The sequence below is a fragment of the Strix aluco genome, chromosome 16 (assembly GCF_031877795.1).
Source record: "Strix aluco isolate bStrAlu1 chromosome 16, bStrAlu1.hap1, whole genome shotgun sequence".
Lineage (NCBI taxonomy): Eukaryota > Metazoa > Chordata > Aves > Strigiformes > Strigidae > Strix > Strix aluco.
Genome location: NC_133946.1, coordinates 17,352,619 through 17,371,425, shown reverse-complemented (window position 1 = coordinate 17,371,425; position 18,807 = coordinate 17,352,619). Strand labels below are relative to the sequence as shown.

The following is an 18,807-nucleotide window of genomic DNA, read 5'->3' as shown; positions in this document are numbered from 1 at the left end:
TGGCACGCTGGGGGCTGTACTGGACTTGTTGGGATGCAGCCGCCTTTGTCCCTGCTGAGCTGGCAAGAAACATCTGCAGTGTCTGTGCCCAGGCTTGGTGGTGGCTGCGCTGGAATTGACAAATGGCTGGGGGATGCTGACTTCAGTGTAAGCCACAGGGCAAAGACAGGGGGCTGCCCTCTCCCTGCCTGCTGTTTCTTTGGTGTGAAGCGCTGGCCCAGCCAGCATGTGGAAATCTCACTGTGTGAAACTCAGAAGCCAGGTCCTTGGGGACCTATCTTCAGCTCTGCATTAGACTTGCTATATGACCTTGTACAAGCCACTTAATCTCTCTGCTGTTCATTTTTCTTTGCTAGCAAATGAAGACAATGATTGCTACATAGGTCACTGCAGTGGAAGTTTGCATGCACTTAGGAAATAGCTAGCATCCTTCCCCCCCAGTGTTAACCTGACCAAAGTATGTGCTCTGTGCCTGCAAACCTGCAATATACAGTATGCAGTATGCTTTTGGTAAAGGTCAGTCTGTAAGAGCAAGGGAACCGCCTGAGATAAGGGAGTATACTGGGGTAGAAGTTATGCAGAACTTCAGTTTCTTGGCTTGCACCATATCTTTGAAGTATCAGACTTTAATGTATGACTAGTTGATAGATGGCAAGTAAGAAGATGGTGGAATTTTAGGAAAAAGTAGAGTAAGAGAACTAGACACTACTGAATTTCTTTAAAATACTAAGTAGGGAAGGCGATGGAATGGGAGATTTCTTAATGTAAGTTATTTCACCTAGAACTAAACCTATCTTGTCACAGTATATATTGCAAAGCATGGAAAAGATGGCCATCCTTAATTTATGTTAATTGCTTTGATAGCTCTGAGGTTCTCTATAATCATTAGTGTGCAGATAGAGAGGTGAGCTGTAAATAGCTATGAATAGGTTTTTTCACTTTTCATGAACTACAGGCTGATTATTAAGGTGAAAACAAAATTCTCTTCTAAAAGCCTTCTCATGGTGCAGCAATAATACAAGTGGTGGTGTCTATAACATAAACAGGAATACCAGGCTGAGTAAACATTAAAAACCTCCCCAAACAAACACACCCCCCCCAGCAAAACAAAAGCACCTTTCCAAGACTTCTAAAAGCTCTTTATGGGTGATGTTTTAGCTGGTTCAGTGCTGCAGTTGCCTCTGCACAGTGTTCTTGTTTACCCTGTGACAGACTTGTCTGCCTAAAGGATCTATAGGTGATGAGCCAGACAATATGTTAGCATCTGCTGCTCTTTATCCCACTGTCATGTAAAAAAAAAAAAAAAAAAAGAAAAATTGGAACCTTCTCTCTTTTTAATCTTTTGATTTTCTTAGACAGCAAGTTCATTAATCAGCACAGCTGCACTGGGGCGAAGCGTGCCTTCCTGAACACAGAGGAAGGCCAGTTTAGTTTTCAGCTGTGATTAATGAAACAAATTTTCCAAGGGAATAGATTTAAAGAAGACATTTTCATGAGACCTAAAAGTCCCATTTCAGAATGCAGTAATTTTTAACCAGAATGCATTGCTTTTGAGCATGTGCCTTTTAGATGTTCTTGCAGGAGAAACCATTCCTAAGTTTCTTAAAATGGCTTTGACACATCTAACCTTGGAAGTGTGTGAGTAATGACATGTAATGAAATATCTGCAGTACCCTCTTTCTGACCCAATATTACTGGAAAACGACTGCCTAAAATACTTTCTACAATGATTTGAAGTTTTTTAATCACAATGGAAGAAGCTTTTGAAAAGCTGTGCAGCACTGTAACCATGTGATTTTTGTCACGTTGATATTTAATGGCTTATGAAGGGCAGGATCAGGATATCCACTGAAAAACATTTCAATATAAAAGCATTTGTCTCAAAACTTACTGTAGATAATTCTAATTTTTCTCTGAAATGTAAGATTTCCATTTTTGGGGAAAAAAGGGAGGGGAAAAGGCTTTTTAGTTACAATTAATGGTTTGTCTTTCGTTGCCTAAGCCAAAAAGAGGAAGGATGGTAAATAGAAACAATGTGCTTAGAAAATTTAAGTTAAAAAAATACATGTCCATTTAAGCAATCATAACTTTTGACCAGATTTAGTTTTGTATATGTTTGTTCTTAGAAAATAAATGCATGAATAAAATAAAGCTTTCACTCAGTTTAATAAAATGAGGGTGCCTTCTCAAAAGCATCAGTACCAGCAGACCAAACTGGAGTTGGGACTTCAGCTTGCGCATGCAGTGTATACAGAAAACTACTGGAAATGTCACTCCTTGTCCATGGTATATCTGAGAAAACTTGCTGCTGCTTTGGGGCCATCTGCTGGAGTCTTCCCTCAGGAGCCTCTTTTCTCCCATGCCTGGTACTCCAGACAGACTTTGTCTCTTCTCTGAACCTCTTTTTCCCCAACTCTTATGAATGCTCAACTTCTGATGCTATCCATCCTCAAACTGTTCCTGTGCTCCCATCTCTTAATCATGATGGGGAACAGCAACAATTTACCTAACAATTTACCCTTATGTAAAGGAGTCAGTCATGAAAAAAAAAAATCTCTTTCGAACAGGTGATTTTTATCGGTTAAAAAAGAGCCTGTTTCTGGAAGTCATCTTTACTGTGGGAGTGATAATACTATTTTAACTTCTGCTTAAGTGGCTAAGGTAAATGAGAAACATGTTTCTGTACCGACGAGCAAGGCACAAAAACTTCATGGATCACTTATAAAAGTTCAGGGATAAAGAAGCTTTTTCACTGTTCAGAATAATCGGGGTTTTTTATTAAAGTCTATTGCTGAGGGACTTCATGGCTTCACTGCTCAAACAAATACTTTGTTTACTGATGTGCCCCACATATTTCTTTATCTGCAATGCTAGGTTTTTCTGAGCTCAAATGAAGGTCTGGAGCCAGATTTCTACCTTTTACTATAAAATACTGTTCTCCCATAAATCTGTGTCAGAGATGAACAATGTGAAATTGCCCCGTCCTTCCCAATTAGGAATTCACATCAACAGAATTTGTTAGGATATCTCACAATAGCATGACTTTCTCTTGGTATTTGTTGGCTAATGGGGAACAGTATTATAAAAGGAAATCTGGAAATGTGAAGTTCATAAATTATAAATTAGTTGTCCTTAGATTCTTTTTTTGAGACCAGTTGTAATAACTCTCTAAAGGTGATTATTTTATGGGGAAGACACCTTGGGCACGGGAAACTGGTATTTATTTATTTGCTTATATTTTTAATGGTTGTGGCCCTTTGAGCAGCAGATATTCAAAATCTGTGTCACCATCTACTATATTTATTTAAGAAATATTAAGGAAAATACAAATAATATATAAAATTTAAAAGCCAGAGGCTTTCACTGGTATCCAGTTTCTGGCACTCAGTGTTGCTTCATGTGGTAGTCACATGCAGACTCCTAGGGTAGGAATCTGCCCAGGCAATTACTTGGAGAAGAGAAAAATGAGTACATAGACTTAAGAATGCTCCCTTCCACTTTTTTTTTTTTTTTTTTAATTAAGCATATCCTGTCGGCTGGTCAAGAAATTAATTCTGCTCCATCAGATTATGAAACAAATGTTATGTGCCGTGCACATTAGAGATACTTTGTTATTTTCCCAAATCTGCTGCCAAAGACTTTCCAAGCAGAACAATGCTTTTGTTTGTACTGACGAAGGTGAAACTGCATAGAAAAGTATTCTCCAATGGCACAGGTGCCATTTCAATAAAGTCTCTAATCAAACCATGTCCGTCCTTCAGGTTTACGCCGTACTGCTGACTTCTCTTCTAACGTTGTTTGGCATTACTGGTGTTCCTCAGCCTTCTGCAGCTTTTGAAGTGCTTTGTGTCTAAAACCAATATTAATTATGCAGGTTGGGTTTTGACATTGATAAACAGAAAGAGTAACCCCTCTGTCTGCAATTGGTCCTGTGGACTTCAAGGAGATGAGGCATGGTACTATTTAAGCTTTAAAAATAAAAAAAAATGTCTTCATGGTCTGGCCTGGATGAAATTCTGAACTCTATAGGACTTAGGCTGTTGTGAAAAAATTCCATTAAAAATGAAGTTGTGCTTCAATCTGGGAAAGGCTGTTGCTAAAATCATTTTGAAATAAGAAGTAAATATTTCATTAAAGCTGCAGTTTGAAAAGAAAAGACATCTATTTTTGCCCTTTGTAGTTTTTTTTCTTTCCCTTGTGACTTTCAAGGTGACTAGTATGTCCTGAATATTATAATTTTAACCTCTTTCTAGTTGTTCTACAATTTATCGATTAGCATGGAATAAGGATCCTGAATCTTCTACTTGACTTTGTAGTTTATTAAGTTCACTAGAAATTGAGTGGTCAAAAGCAATTAGGATATGTAACTGGAACTACATGTTCAAAAGGGCTCAGTGCTTTAAGTTGAAAATCTATTCAAGAGAATCATGGCTGAGGTCCTGGTTGGTGAATGTACATAGAAATCTGATCCGTACATGGAAGAATTTTATGCATTACTTGATGCATGTGAATTGTAATGGCTTAATTATGATGTGCTTCCAGAAGTGCATTCAAAACATTAGACTGCTTCTAATAGCTTCCATTATAACCATACAAATCTTTGTTTGTTAAAAAACAAAACAAAAAGTTCAATGTTCTTGATAGGTGATTCTGTGGTAACGCGTTTTTCTCTTCAGCTTTCATCCCTGCTTTTTTCCCCTCAGTGCATTGCCACCAGAATCCGCAGGATGTAGTTCTAAACAATAAATTCCCACGATTGAAAACTAAACAAGTAGAATTGATACCATGAAGCAAGTGGCTACCAAAGAGTATCTTGAACACTGTGACTGGCAGCCAGCTATGCACATGGCAAGATATGCATCACATAGGTGGGTGAACTTGACCCTGCAGTTCTCTTAGGGTTTTGGATGCTGCTGCAATGTTGTTAATACTTTTAAAAAATGTCTACTAGTTTAGGGCCAAGAATAGTATCTTAAAGCATACTTTTGCCATGAGGTCATATCTTACTCAAATGGATGTTCTTAATATGTTGGCAGATCATATCAATACCTTTTACTGACACTTTCTAAACATACACTTGAAATGACAGCTTAATCTCAAGGGCAGTGAACTTTGACAGAAAATCATCATTTTATATTTCTGGGTAGTTTAGCCATGAAATGGTGACTTTCTAGACAGAGCTCTTGAAGGTCTGCCTCTCAGAAGCTTGCACCCTCGTACTTAGTTTTATGTATTACAAATTTATGGTTATGATTATTATTAATTGCAGAGGACCACATATAAAGCTAAGTACATACTTAGAAATATTGCTTTATAAAGAAATATGCAGGAATTGAAATAATATGCACTATGGTTTAATGCCCTAATACTTCTGGTATTTATAAAGCTTAAATGAGGTAGAATTCTTCTGAGTTCTACATTTGAGTAATTTAATATATTTGACATCTTAATGTTGCAGATGTACTGCATGCTTTCCTCCATGCAATTGAAACAAGTTCATATTTAAACTTCTATGTACGTCAGGTCTTGCAATGTTAACAATTAACTGGAATTTCATTTAAGTCAATGTGCCAAAGAATTCAAATACTTTTTTGCTTTTTTCTGACTTGTATTGCTCTGTCTTCAGAGATACATTCCATGGTGTTGGCAAGCACTTGCTATGTGTAGTTTGAAAGCCTTAGCAAGAACTGTATTAGAAATTATTTTATGTCTGTGTTAACATTGGAATAGTAGACTACGCAGTGGGCTGTCTCCCATGCACTGCACCCTTGCTTCCTCATATGGTCTTGCGATGATATATTGTGAGAAATATTGGAAGATCTTAATAATCCTAAACTTATTTTCATAGCTAAGCTCCCCTGCTGTTTCGAATGAAGATTTATTTTTGAGCTGGAATCTGCCCTGAGTGAAGCCCAAATTCAGCAAGCATTTATCAAGTGCTCAGTGTCCAGTTGAATTCAGATGAGACTAACTACACGTTAAAGGATAGTGTCAAGTCGTAGCCTTAAAATTATATGATTTAGGAACAATTCTTTTTAAGTTCAGGGAGACAGAATAGCATAACAAAGTTCAGAAAGAGTTTCCATCCAAGATTTTTTTTGTGCTGTTCTTTTGATTGTTTTGCAGGTAGTACGATGGCTAGCCCAAGCAGCTGGTCTACATGAGTGTGCAGGCCTTTTCCACTGCTGTGGAGGTCGCAGGACTAGCAGCAAAAGTTGGGAATCTGAAGAAAACATAAAAAATATCCATTAGAATTCTGAGTCTGAGGTCTCATTTACAACTGAAAAATAATATTTATACATATAGCGAGATATTTGCCGGCTCCCTATGGAGATAAGTTGGTGTTGTACACCTGACTTTAAAGGGACTGTGCTAGCTTTCCCCTCCTAAGGCTGTGGCCCATTTTCAGATGTGCCACAGAATGTTACCATCTCTCTGGTCTTCCTTCCATTAATGGATTTTGGTAAATCCTTGCTCCTGAAGTTACCTGACTGAGAATTTAAGGTTTTGCTACAAAATAAATAGGGTTTCTGCAGCATCAAAAGACAGCTCCCAGAAATGTGTAGATGCCTCATGTTTTTTAGAGTGGAAGCATGCGGTTTGGGCAGCTGAAGTTGGCAATGCCATTAGGTATACATGTGCTGATTTATTTTTCTTGTATAGTGTTACAGTAAGTATGCTTCTAATTGGTGCTGGTTGGGGAAAACAGTCTAAATGAATATACTAATATTTATAATATAAAATATGCATTTTATAACTGAACTTTCTGATAATTATAGTGGGCAAGTCTTTTAAAATTCCAACTGTAGAAAAGTTGTGGAAGAGGAAAAGTAAAGCGCATGTCTGGCAGCTTCAGTGGTGAGGCCATTACTGTGAGCACAGTAGGGTTATGTGTCCAGTTAATAGTTGATTTTTTTTTTTTTTTTTTTAAATGTTATGTGGAGCCACTGTATTCCTGAATAGAAGCTGTTCCGGTAAGGTTCAGTGCATTAAGCATCTCACACCTTTTATTACTTCATCTTAACTTCTCTTACAAGAAAGTTCTTTGGTAGTTGAGTGTATAAGTTTGAAGTCCTGTTTTGAAACTTAAGTATTTTGGGCACTAAATCACCTTCTAATGTCACGTGGATGAAGGCCTCAGAACTGATTATAATTTTCTCAAACAATTTTCTTTTAATGTTACTTTATTTATTTTGGGACAGATGATTTTTTTTCTTTCTTAATTTTATTGCTTTCCTTTAGTATCCTGAATTTAATCCATTTTTTTTCTGTTCAGTACATTGGCTGGTGGGTATGGCTGGAAGAGACAGATAAACTGAAAGTCAAGTAAGTCTTCCATTTAATGCTTGAGACCTTGTCTAATTTTCTTCCACCTTCATTGGTTCATTTTGAAAGATGCTACTTTTCTCTGTGAATCTGGGTTCACTCATGTACTCAGCTTGCTACTGTACACCACAGCCACTGCCATAGATTGACAAGCAGATGATTGCTATTGGAGGAATGCTACTGATATACTGGAGTATTAAGTTTCTTATAATTTTGTACTGAACTTTAGATTTTTTCATATGCTGATACTGCCAACCTGCTCTTGAATTAGAAATGATTAGTGGTGGCAATTAACAAAAACAGTTGACCCAGGTCATGCCATTTTTGCACTTTCAGGAAAATACTTTTTTCTTTGATACAGCCAAACTTGTTTTGCTTCAGTTTCATCTGTGGGTGATTGTATTATCACTGATTCTTGTATTATCACTCATAAAGTGTATGGTATTAACAAATATGCCAGTGTCTGTGGGGATGTTGTGTAGATTTGCAAGATTATTTTCTGAAAGAATAAAATCAATTTATAGATCAAAGTATTGAATGGTTTTAGTGCAAGTTCAAATGATACAGGAGAATTTTTAGCCCAGTGATAGACAATTGGAATTTCCACGAAAAGCTAAGTTGACTGCTGGAATGATGGAAATAATTATCCTCATTCTTTTCAGCCTGGAAAACTGCCTGTTGTGTGATGAGGGCACAAAGCTAAAGCTCTTTAAGCATAGCATGGATTGTATTTTGGGAATTTAATCTATTTAGGATTTTTTGAGGAAAAGGAGTATTGAGCATTTCTGTATTTCATGATACATATTTATAGAGATTTTTGTATTTACAGAAAGATTCTGTTGCTGTAAATGTAAAAGCTGCCTGTCACTTCCTAGACTCTTTTCATTCTTTTCCTGCAGGGGCACTTGAAATTTCCATCATGCTTAAAGCAAGCTAAGAAAGTCAAGTTGCCGTAGCTTCCAAGCATTCCGTCTTTCCTTCAGCAAACACTTTCTCCTTCTCGGGAAATGAAAATACGTTTATCTGCTGAATTCGTGTGTTTTCACCTTAGGAATGTTAACCTATCATGTAGTTTCTCTTCCTTGTTTCTAAGCTGTGATGGATTAAGGGTGACATGTTTCTCCCCCCAGCGCCGCTAGAAATGTGCAGCAGAGAACTGAATGTGGAAAAGCTCAAAAGAAGGTGGCAATACTGACTTCTGGGAAAGCATCTGTCAGCTGTGCCTTTAGATAATTAAAGCAGAGGATCATAATGGAAACGGTGGTGAGAGTACTTATCCCAGCTTCAGATCTTTCTCACGGTCTTCATCTTACTTGCCAGCACTGATGAAAGTGTCTTTCAGACAGAGTTGTTTCAGGAGAATGGAGCGCAAAAAGGCGTTTGGGGGATCAGGTGAAGGGGGTAGGCCAGAGTTTGCTCAGGTCTGGTATCAGTTTTGTGATAGTTGTAATAAATCAAATTAAGGATGTATCCAGGTCAGTAACTCAAGGTATGATTACTTCTTCCCCCCTTTGTATATTTATCTATCTGTGTTTTTTTAAGTCCCTGTCACTGTTTCACTCTCTTCAGAACTACAGATAAAGGATGCTGTCAAAAATGTCAGTGGTGTTTTCGTGTTGTGGAGGGTTTTTAGTGAGCCAATAGTGTGGGTGTTCTTTATAGAACATACAGAAACATAAGTCCTGATTTGTACTACAATAAAATTAGTAAACAAGTTTATGTGCACTAATAAATCAGTTGTACAGCATTGTGGGATAGTGCCTCACCCCTTAGGTGTTGAGTCAATGTTCCTTTCTTCCGCCTTGCTTTACTTCTTTGGGGTAGGATAGCATTCTTACTTGGCTACCTGCAATATCCAGAAGCTGGTTACTAAGCAAGCATTTCTGTGAGCTGAGAAGCTGACCAAGTCTAGTTTTTCTGCAGTATTATAAGATATGCATATGCTTTAGAAGGCTTAATACAGTGTCCTTTGATCTTTAATTGGAGAGGGAAAGTGATTTGTAGCAGTACTGCTGGGATGAAAGTAAACAGGAAAAAACCCCAAACAAACAAGAGGGCTAATACATGCAGCTCTTGAAAATGCTCTGTCAGATGAAGCTATTAAAATAGTGTCCAGTCAGCCCAAACAAGGGAAGCCATTATAAGTAAATATTATCGCTGGTTTCAAGAAATACTGTGTATTTAAGGAAAGTAATTTCAGATTTGTTTTGCTTTTTTAAAAAAAAAGTACAGTATTTTGTTTAGAAAGATTTATTTAGGTTTGGTAAGAGCAAAGCAGAGCAATAGTCTAGGCTTGGCAATTTTTCAGAAGCTGGGTTTTACAAAGTCTGAGAGCTTTTAATATTTGGATACTAAATTATTTTAAACTTTGCTGCCTTGAGTCTTCAGTTACAAGAAAAGTGGAATAATGATGTAGTGAGCCCTCAGACTGACTGTATAAAACTGCACCTAGAAAAGAAGTTTTACTGGTATTGTGGCAGTCAGTCTCTAGAACATACCTCTCTCCTATCTTTTTTCCCCTCGTTAAAATGAAAACTTACCCAGAACTGGCTGATAAAAAGGAAAGTCCTCTATGGCAATAAGAACAAGCCGTTTGCTTTCAGCGATGGTGTGCAACTGATGTATTGTCCTAAGGCCCTGTTTGCAACTCATGTTTGTACTTGGGCAGACCTGAATGTGGAATTGAGAGGATGAGGACAGCACACAGGGCTATGCTGGTTTCCTAATGGTATTTTAGAGTGACAAAAAGGACAAGATATTCCAGGCAAAATAAGCTGTGAAAATTACATTTTCTCTCCTGCTTTGTAGTGTTTCATCAAACCACAAGAATAAGAGAAAGTCTTTCATTGTTTTACAGTGTTATTCATTGTACTTTTCTAGTCTTTGCTAAGCCTGAGGTGCATGTGAAAAGAACTGCAAAAATTCTTTCCATTTGTAGTATTGGGTGACATCCTTACCCCACCGTGCATGTGTGCTTACTCCTTCCATGGCTGTCATGTTGCTATGTTGGGGTTTTGTGTTAATGGTGAGGCACATTGGAAGCTCATTATGAACCATCTGAGGAGCCCTGATGAATCTTCTGCAGTCCAGTGGTTCACATCTCTTGGGTCATGCACTTGTTTTAAATGTAGCGTATACTTTTTCCAGTTTCTTCCCCAGTACCTACCAACATTTTCCTGTTCAACCATGCCTGTTCTTAGAGGAACCAACACCTCATTGCAGAATGCAATACCACTGCTTTTTGTGAGCAGTTAACCTTTACTCTTGAAGCATCTTGACGTCTGGTTTGCATTTCTATTGCAATCATAGCCTTTGCCAAGGTCTGAAAGGCCTTTCCTGCAATAATTGTGGTTCTGTATCCTAAATGACTTTTGATTCATTGTGTGCTTTGTGCTTTGGTATACTGCCCATAATTTAAATTATTTTTACAGACTCTAATCTCCCAGAAGAGCCATGTAAATGTGATAGAAGCCTTGCTTATTTAGCTGTAGAGCTAACCAGTTTTTCTTAGTGTCAAATTATCCTGTATTGTATATGATCTTTCTTGTACAATAAAACTGCTTTCTCCCATGGGAGCTAGAAGACAGTATTTCTTTGACAAGGAGTCAAGGAGCTGGTTAAAAATTATGCCATTGTTTCCTTCAGGAAGCACCAACTATACTTTGCCTTACAGCTGGAACAAATACATATTAACAGGAAGCTCCGTCTGATAGCCCTAAGCTAACACAAACAGAGCATTCGCACTTTGTCTGTTGAAGGCTTTTTGATGGTAAGTGACAACGGAGAATAGTCATCTGTCTACTAGCTTGACCTGTGTAGGACATAAGAGCGGAAGCGCGTGTTGTACAGGAAACTGTTGTAGCCCATTCCTGGAGGGAATCATGCTTCTGTGCAGGAATGCAAGTGTACTTCCCCTTCTGCTGGGCATCCTCATGCCGCAGAGAGGCTGGAAGATGGGAAGGGGCTGTACCCCTCCTTCCTTCCCCTGCCTCAAAAACAAAACAGAAGAAGATAAGACAAATCCTTAGAGGAAAACCATGCAAAGAGCCTGCGTGGCCAGAGATTTAAACCTTCACCTTTCTTTTTTTGTTATCAGGACTAAGGAACTTTTTTTTTTTTTTTTAATTTGTTTCATCTTCATCTATGGTTTGTATAGGTTGCTGGTCTCTTCTAACTCCTTGCTACAGTTTTTATTACTTTTTTCTTCCTACTTTGCCCTATTTAATGGATCTAGACCCAAATTAAAATTTATGTATTTTTGGAAGTTAAACAATTCTCTCCTAAGGAAGTTTGCTGAACTGGTTAGATAGCACAGCTAATGCAGTAGTTATGCAATTTTCACTCAAAGATTAGACAGTTCACAGCCATACTCTGGAAGAAAAATACATGTGTTAATAAAAATTTCAAAGTTGGCCAAAGGTATGGGCAAAGATGAATTGAAGTACAGGGCTCCCTCATTCTAATCATGTACCTTCACCACACCATTCTCTTAAAAACAAACACATTTTTTTTTAATGGAGGAAGTGAGAGAGGACTTCTGATGTCCACCACTTGCATAACTGAATGCTCATTTAGCCTTCTATCCTAGACTGGCACCGTGTACCGGTAGTTCATAGTCCTGGCAGCATTAGTGTCTGTCCAGTGTTCAGTTCAGACTTGCTGAAGAGTTCAAGATGAGACCTATGCATACAGCATATTTATGTGTGTGAATTTCATTAAGGATGAAAGTTTTCTCTGCATGGTGAAATCCTGTTTCTTTTTCAGAAAACAACCCTGAGTTTCTCACTTTTATAAGCACCAGTTGACACTATACCTTGATCCCATAAAATAAATTGCCATCCTGTATTAGCTTCCTGGTAATGCTGTTTATGATCTAGAGTCCTTACCTCTCTCTTAGTGTCTGCTGTCCTCCATTTGACAAGTTCTACCTGTTCTCCTTCTAACTTCCACCTTTTATTAGAATTTTTTTCTCAAGCAATCCCAAAATGCCTTGAATGAAAGAACATGAAAGACCTGGTGCCTAGCTGCAGTAAGAAATAACTTGATATGGATTATTATGAATGTTTACTTAGTTGCACTGTGAAAATGACTGTGCAGTACTGTGTGAGGTGGTTAGGGATTTATGTTGCCGTGTAGTAATATAAATCTGTTCAGGTTTTTCATCAGGTCCTGATGAAAATTAAGTAAGAAATGATGCCTGGAACAGGACAGAATATGTGACAAAGTAAAAGACTGATTCCCTGTCTTCAGTGGGTGTCTTTCCTGAAGTTTTCTATCTAAATCCTCATTGCAGTAACTCTTTGTTGCCTGGAAAGCTGTGTGAAAATGTCCTTTTATACCATTGACCTTTGTGTTCACAAGCTGAAAAGTAAGTGTCAGTACTGTAAGCCATGGAGATGAAAGATGAAATAATGATGCTGTCATAGTTTTAATGAACTAACATGAACTGGATATGCAGCAGCATTATAGTTTTCAAATTGATGATCAAGATAAGAATCTGCTCATATTTAATCTGCAAACTCATGTCATTCATTCTCAATGTCATCTTTCCAGTTCTTCTAAAGCTGTATGCTTAGAGGAGATTAAACTTTGTATTACTTTGTTTACCTGTGAAACCTATCACAGTTAAAAGCTAAATGGCAAAAAAGATATTTACTCTGTAAAAACAAAACCAAAAAACAGGGTTGGTGAGGAAGTTGCATGGTTGATCCTGCATGTGACTGGACAAAGCTGTACATTCAAAGACAGACAATCCAGTTGCCCAAAAGTGAAGTGCAGACAGAGGTTCAAGAAGGAGGCTTAGGTAGAATGTTACCAAAGACATAGAAGGACCCAGAAGACATATTTTTTTATTTACAGACTATTTCTTTTTTAGTTTCAGTCACTTTCTCCAGTAGACAGAGAGGATGAACTACAACTAACCATTGACCTCATGCCAAAAAAAAAAAGAGGACAGATCCAGCAGTTATAAGCTAAAATACTATTCCCTGTATGCAAGGGTACTGATAGTTGGATACCTTCAAGATTGATAGCTGTAATGAATAAAAGTAGTTTGAAAGTAAAGAGCAGACTTAAGCCAGCTCTTACATGACATTGAATAAGGAAAAACCGGCTGTCTTCCTGGAGGGTTAGAACTCAAGTTAGATTTATATAAATTGAACTGAACTTTGCATCTCCCTTCTCATCTATTAAATGTTTTTGAGGTTTCAGCTTAATTTAGGGCCTAATGCCAACCTTTTCTACGTTCATGGAAAGACTCCCACTGAGTGTAAGAAACACTGCAAGAAGAAATAAAACCTACCCACATTTTAATACAGGTTTCAATGGTGATGGCTGCATGTGCATGAGACTATATTAATCTGGTGAGTAAGTACTTCCAGCTTGTCTCGTGCACCTGTTTTTTTTTTAAATGTTCCTGGTCATATCACTGGACATATTTTATAAACCTTTATCAGTTCTCCTACCTGTGACATTTACTAAATGAGCATTGTTATCTCTCAGTAAGTGGCTAATTGTTCCTTTGATCATTCCACACATTGCTTCAAGCCACAAAAAAGACATGCTAATGTTCTAAACCCATAGTTAAACGCAGAAAAAAAGTGGCAGTTCAGGGCTGGCGGCTGCAAAGTACTGATAGCTACCTGTAATGTGTCAGGTTTCTGCAGCTGTCACTAAGGTCAGTGAAAAAGCCTAAAGTCTGGAGCTGTTCTGAAAGTTGAAATATATCCTAGAATAGTCAGAAACTATTAAATCCCCTTTTAGCTCTTAATACGTTCCCTATATGTTTCCTATATATTGCAAAATATAGGGCATATACTAGCTGGTCATGTTTACTTGTCAGCTGTATGATTCTTTCCTGGAAATATGACTTCTCAAACTTCTTTGAGACAAAAAAGTATCTAAATCATCTGGCTGACTTCGTGGAGTAAGCCAAATTTTATTGATTCTGGCTTTGCCCACATAATGCATCCGTGCACACGCTGTCTCATGTATCTCTATATACACCTGTGCCTATGTATGTGCTTTTCTTTTTAACAAGTAGCATAGCATAGACACACATTTCAAGTCTGTATACAGGCCTGGATGTGCGTGGGCTCAAAGTGTTACTGGAGGGTGCACGCTGACGTTGTTTCATACGTGCTGAGATAGCTCCACTTCTGGGTATGACTCCACCAGCTATGCAGTGCCTGTAAAATCTGACCTGAAAAAGACAACCACAGGAACTGGCTTCTAGTAAAACAGTGCTGGCTGGTGAGAGGAAACGAGTCGCCTTGTAATAGTCTACTGAAAATGGAGTCCATGAAAGAAAACATCTGCTGCTTTGTAAGCGTTAGTGTCCATGCTGCTTTAATAGTGGTTTCATGATTTCATATCCAGAAGTACAGAGATGTTCAGATGCTTGTAAAATTCGTGGTGTTTAAAGAAACATAGCACTGTTAGATACGAGTTAACCACAAAGCTAAGTCTTTTTGAGTGCATCTGCTGATGCAGCATCTGTGATTTATCTAGGTGCAGGCAGATGCTACTTTGTAACCTGGGACAGGCAGTATGAAAGGCTTCACACACTGTCGCCTCATCTCTGGTGTTTGCTTGGCCCCACAATCTGAGAGTTAGATCAGAGCTGATGAAAGCCTGAACTCATCACTCTGCTTCCTTACTTGAAGATGATCATATTTACGCATAGAGGGTAAACAAGCAGCGGGTTTCAAGAGATAAAAGATAGGTGGTTTTCAAGAGACTAAGCCTTTTCTGACTGCTAAAGTTAAAGAAATTTCAGTGTTCTGCTGTCTGTCTCTCCTGTAGAGGAAAAAGGTATTATACTGGAGTCATTAGGGCAGATACAATGGTGCGTGTTTGTTCTGCTACCCCATACACAACTGGGGAAACCAGCGCAGGACTGTATGCTTAGCAGAGTGTTCCAGAGTGGCTGATGCTACCGGTTAAACCATTCATCCATCTTAGATCTTTAAGTCCCTGAGTGGTATTATATGGGAGCAAAGGTAGTTTTAAATTTTTACTCTGAGGAGGAGAAGCAAGGCCGGCTAAGAAACATGCTTTTCCACTTGTTATGTTACAATAAAGCAGCTTAGCTACCACCCAGTGAAGAGAAAAGGACTGTTTGTGAAGTCTAATAAATGTTTTGGGATTAGCATGTACACTGGATAGCCCACATTCAGTTTGCCTAATCTAAATGTCCACCTTTAGAGTCTTCACCCGCTCAACAATTGAAACAACTAAAAGTTTTGCATGGTAACTTGTTTCATATGGGATATAAATTGCTCCCTGAAGGTGTCCAGTCTTTCCACCAACAACAGAGCTTTGATGTGCAGGTGAGGCTTAGTTTGTCTGAAACAAAGCTCTCAATTCAGCTATCTGCAATTATGTGATTGATTAGGGTAGGGCTGATACATCTGCCCACTAGTAATTTCTCTAATGCTTCTTATTGTAAGGTTGGTTTCAATTGCCCTGTAGTTTGTCTGATATTAGCTGGTTGGATGAACAGCTTACATGCTTGGCATCTGTATCAAGGTGAGTACTTTTTTGGAAAAATGTAGTAATAGTGACCACAGTAAGCCAATATTAAGAGTGATAAGGTTATTTTGGGCATGTGAAGATTGTAACGTTTGCTTTGAAAAAATACACCAATTTGGGGGCTTTGAAATTTTATCTTCTGTTGTCAGGGTTTTGTATCTTTGATTTTCTGGAATCTGAAAATTCACACAAGTTCAGTTACGTTCTAAATACTTGGGGAAAAAAAAATCACAGCTCTCACATACATAGTGGAAGCTTTCTGAGGCTTCACAGTTATATTTCCCCAGGATGATTTTCACATAGAGCAAATTCAAGTTTGAGGCAGAGTCTGTCCTTGCAACTCTTGTTCCTAACTGTTTTACTCCTGTGGACTTGTCTGCTGTCAACAAGTGAAAGTAGGCAGTAACTGAGAATCTGTGCTCCACTTTTGGCTGAAGGAGAGGGGAGGTAGCTGTCAAAAAAAGAAAAAAAGTGGCAAACTTTTCCGGTTTTCCTTTTTCCTGGTGCCTCACTCCCTTCTTATGCTTCAGAAGTGGAGGAGGAAGCCACTAGTACTGAAACAAAAACAGGGTAAGAGCTGAGTGTTGGAAGGAAAAAATCAGCAAGCTAATGCCAGAGGAGGACCATATGTTTTTTTTTTCTCTCTTAATTTTGCACCCTCTGTTCCTTACGTGCAGCTGATCTAGTCTCAGAAGCGAAATCGTGATGCCGGTGTGATAGGGTTAGTAGCTCAGCTGTGCTGCTCCACGGGCAGGGTTGTACTAGGGGGGTGTGGCCATCTGTCTAATGCTGAACAAACAGATGAGAAGCAGCAATATCTGACTGAACATCTTTGTTTCGCTTGGGGTAATGTGTATTTGTGGGTATGAAGGTGTCTCATGCTTCAGCCTGGAAAGAGCACAACAATAAATTTCAAGAGTTTTTCTGGGAGTGAAAAAAAGAAAGAAATTAGCAAGACTGCAATGGATCCATGTGCATGAAACCCCATAAAAGTAGATAGTAACAAGCAAAGAGGTTTGTCAAACGATTTACCCTAAGTTTATCTTCCTGTCACTTAGGCACACAAACTTTCATCTTTAATCCTTTTTAGGTTCTCTTTGGTTGTATTTGTTTAGGAAAAGTACAGAAATGGGATTATCTTTGTTTTGGTGCCCTCTTGTGGTTTCACATATTGGCCGAGTTACACTTTTAAGAAGCCTGCTACTAATATGGGATATAATAAGTATTGTTACCGCTCAGGGTGTATTCAGACAGCTTACACCATCCCATGCAATTCGTTGTTTGCTTTGAACTGGTATGTTGGACTTTTTATCCAGACACCCTTAGCTACCTCTGTGTAACTGAACCCATTTATGTTCACCCTATCACGCGTATTGGTTTTACGTGATTGTGGGAGTATTGCAGAGAGAAGGGCTGGACACTTGGGGAACATTTATGTTATGTTTCAAATGACTGGCTCATCTTTAAATTCCCCTGTCTTGTCTGCACACTGTTTAAGAATGACCAAAGTTAGAGATACAAGGTGAAAGGAGATTTGAGATAAATCAGAAACACCCACATATTTATACTTTGGCTAGGAGAAGTATATTTTTGTGTATGTGTGTCAATATGTGATAATCTCTATCCTATTAACATCAGTTCATTATCACTTACTAATTTGATTTTTGTACCTAATTACCTATGAACTTCCTCTCCATGATTTTGTAATGTGTTTACAGTATCACTTGTGTGCGCATTGGACTCACATGCGCTGTATTTTGAAGGGATCGTTGGGCAGCCGAGCTTATAGTGTCAATCTTGACACACTTTTGTTTTTTTGAGTGCTTGGCCTTTCAAAAGATTCACCCAGTGAAGTTCTCACTTATGTGAAAAAAGATAAAGGCTCTGGGTGACTTCAGCTGAGCCATGCCAGTTTGCAGCCACTGATGTCCAGTTTTAATATTTCTCCTCTTGAGTTTAGTTTTATTCATTATGTGAATTGGTTTTTGTTGTTTTTCTGAGGAAAAAACCCAACTGATGAACTTTTTTAGAGATCTGTAAAGAGGGGGATGATTTAGTTACTGGATTTTGCAGCAAATTTCTGTCAAGTGCAAAGGATTGGTGTTGCTTGTCTCAACAGAATTGTGAAAAATAACCCTAGCAACTAGGTCTCTGTTTAATAAGTGACTGGTTTAAGTCGTCTTCATTGCTCATGTCATGTTTTAAAAAGAAACATGCAGTTGTTTGGGAATGGGAAGCTGCATGTGCCTAGTGTGTAGTGGGTAGCATCCAGTTTGGGTCTTAAATATTTTGTTTCCCAAATGCATTATGTTCCCTTAAAGCAAGCAGCAGTCCTGTGGGATGGTGAGCACAGCTGAAGCTGCTCAGGGAAGGGTTTGAGGGCAGAGGCTGTGGGGCTGGGCAGCCTTGCTCTCCAGCTGTGGGAAGAGGCCTGCTGAGGACCATGGGTGGTTGAGTTGAGTTTGCTGCAACTCCCTGGCTGGCCCCAATCTTACCTTGGGAACCAGGATCCCCTCCCTAAGGACTCACTTGGGCAGGGAGGACCAGGGAACAAACAAATATTCCCACTTTTTCTCTGATAGTTGCTTTCAAATTTTGTTTTATTTAAAAATGGAGTCAGTGTTTCAGATACCAAATGTCAGATTTTATTTATCTGTGGCCTTTTGGGGTTTGGTTATAAAAGACAGTGTGGGTAGAGCCTGTTAAGCTCTGGCTTAGTTGGGATTTCTTTTTGCAGTTCATTAGAATTGGGAACAGCAAAAAGGCAAATATTTGAAACATGTTGGGGGTGTGTGTGTGGGGGGGTGTGGTGGTGATTCAGCTGTAGTAGCCCTTACAATGGGAAAGAACAAGGAATGCTGTTTTCCTGAGGGTCTAGGAAACAGCAAGTCTTGAAGGTAGGCTAAAGCTAATGTTATTGCACGGTTTCATTTGATAATGTCCTACCCA

General features: G+C 38.6%; 1 protein-coding gene across 6 annotated transcripts in view; it reads left to right on the top strand.

Moving 5' to 3' along the window:
- KCNQ1 (potassium voltage-gated channel subfamily Q member 1) overlaps positions 1-18,807 on the top strand; it is a 364,755-nt gene that overhangs the window by 31,861 nt on the left and 314,087 nt on the right. The window lies entirely within an intron of this gene.